Source organism: Pyxicephalus adspersus, unplaced genomic scaffold (genome assembly GCF_032062135.1).
Source record: "Pyxicephalus adspersus unplaced genomic scaffold, UCB_Pads_2.0 Sca1448, whole genome shotgun sequence".
Taxonomy (NCBI): domain Eukaryota; kingdom Metazoa; phylum Chordata; class Amphibia; order Anura; family Pyxicephalidae; genus Pyxicephalus; species Pyxicephalus adspersus.
In genome coordinates this window covers 3,608-6,068 of record NW_027318455.1, presented here as the reverse complement: position 1 = coordinate 6,068, position 2,461 = coordinate 3,608, and the positions used below count along the sequence as shown (strand labels likewise).

The 2,461-nt window shown below is 45.5% G+C and overlaps 1 long non-coding RNA gene across 1 annotated transcript; it reads right to left on the bottom strand.

Moving 5' to 3' along the window:
• Positions 1–970: 970 nt before the first annotated feature.
• LOC140321229 (uncharacterized) lies at positions 971–1,603 on the bottom strand. The gene is made up of 3 exons (XR_011918863.1): positions 1,577–1,603; positions 1,293–1,352; positions 971–1,033 (listed from the first exon to the last, which is right to left on the bottom strand). It is a non-coding gene; the product is annotated as an uncharacterized lncRNA (long non-coding RNA).
• Between the last annotated feature and the right edge of the window lie 858 nt (positions 1,604–2,461).

The following is a 2,461-nucleotide window of genomic DNA, read 5'->3' as shown; positions in this document are numbered from 1 at the left end:
CATGGGCCCGGCCCACCTCCACATCCTGGCCTCGGCCACGGGACCCCCCCACAGCCCGGCCATGGGCCCGGCCCACCTCCACATCCTGGCCTCGGATGCACAGGGTGGTTGGGCAGGGGCACGGGGTGGGCTGGCAGGGGCACTATTTGGCCGGGCAGGGGCACTATTTGGGCGAGCAGGGGCACTCATTGGCCGGGCAGGGGTACAGGGTGGCCAGGCAGACAACAGCTGGGGAACTGAGTGGAGCCGGGGAAAAGGATGGCGCTGGCTGCTCTGCAGGGGATGGGGGACCTATTGGGATTTGCCAACCCAGCCTGTGAATAATCACCTGATTTAGCTGAGATTGTTGGCCCAGGGATTCACTTAACATGTTACAGAGACGGTCAACTCTGGACATGTAGGCACCCAAAGGGGCCGATTGTTCTTGGACCGATTCTATCAGACGCTGCATGGCCGCCAGATGTTTTTGGTTACATTATCGGTCCTGGCGATTTTGATTGAGGTTTTTATGTAGGAGCGTAAGGACCGGTTCCAAATTATTTGAACTTGGGGCAGACATCCTTGACTCCACTACTCTATCAAAATGACCAACCGGCTTCTGAGTGAGGCTTAGAAGCTGGCTGCCCACACTGGGTTGACCCAATCCACCTGCATCCACTGGTTGCTATAAAGGGAAAATAAAAAATTACCACAATATCACATAACTTTGTGGGTCACCATAACATTATGCAGACAGCATCCTGACATTGGAACATCAACAAATGTTAGACAAAATTACACATTTATTCTGAATCCTAAACATTAAACATGGGTTGCTTACGGAAACCTCAGGTGTCTCTTCTTCTTGTGGTAAATGTCCACCTGAGGGACCCTAAACAAAAAAAAAAACACAAATGGAACACATTTGGAAAGGTTCATTCCCCCAACAAATCCCAAAATAAACACTAATGGTCCAGTTCTTGCCTACCTACCTCCACACTGGATGCCGCCCGTGAAAACTCTTCAGAGCCAGAGACCAGCAGACATGGATGTTCTACAAAGGCACATGATATATCACATCAAAATGAATGAATATATTCATTCACATATCAAAAGTCCCCATTATTTCACACGCAAATTTATTTTTGACTTATTAAGCTCACACATTCCCAAAGGAGGGCTGCACCAGAAACCTAGAAAACACCAAGAAAACTTACAAATCTTATCTATATATAGATATAGATATATTGTAGAAAGATCGAAGGTTATTACTTAGCTTTTGGAAGGCTGAACACACACACAAACCAAATTACCTGTATTCTCCTCCAGGCTTCTCTGCAGTGGATCAACGACCTCCTCCTGTAGATGGTGATCTGTTAAATAAAGCACAAAAACAAATGAAATAGAGTGAGCTTGACTCTAACCCAAGTTCATTTGGATTGATCGGTTCACCACAAGTCTAACCACAAAACATACCGCTTCCACAGCCAAAAATGTGTGAAATTAAACACTCATATTACACATGAGTGTGGTTATAAACATGATTAGAGACACGTGCACAATGTCAAACAAGATATACCATGAAGGTTCATCTTACCAGGAGGAAGCCCAGTGTCATCTCGATCCCGGAGATCAGCCTCCGGGTGATGCGAGCAACTTCAGGGGTGTGAGCGGGACGGGACATCCCCACTGCATCACCTGGCAAGATGTGTGACATCTTCCAGGTGATGCGATGGATTCTGGGGGCGAGAAATTTAAAAGCAGATTACTATGATTACTATTTTACAGTAAAATACACAGAAAAACATAAAATAAAAGTACAAGTACATATTGTAGTGCACCAAGCATCATTGTCCAGTGCCCTACTTTACATTTTGCCCACTATTGGCCCTGACCTTGATCTGACCTTTTGATGACTTATAAATCACTTCCTGAATGTATCATTTCATCACTTTGTCTTTGACCTTGATTGTTCCTGACTGATTGCTGGAGACCACATGGCATCCAAAAGGCATCTCGCCGGCGCAAGCGCTGTTTTGGAGGAATTTGAGAGCAGCAATAGTCCCTTGTAGAATCGAGCGATAGTGATTCACCAGGAAATTTGTCATCGGACAGTGAAAGTGAACTGAGCGACGATTCTAAACCTGAGGTCAGTGCTGTGCGCACATGGCGTCCTATTGACCTTGATGCGGACCAGGCAGCACCGCCAACATTTCGATTCACCGGCGCACCTGGGATGAAAATTGAGCCTGAATGCGACGACCCCCTGGCATACCTTAAGTTGTTTTTGACCGATGAAGTTATCGAAAAAATTATTGTGGAGACAAACAGGTAAGCCGCTCTTGTGTTTGCTAACTTTTTAAAATTTTTTGCTAATTGTTTTTATGCAAATGTGTGCTGCTCTGTGTTTGCTAACTTTTTGAATGTAGTTGCAAATTTTTTTTTGCCAACATGTGTGCTGCTCTGTGCTAACTTTTTAAAA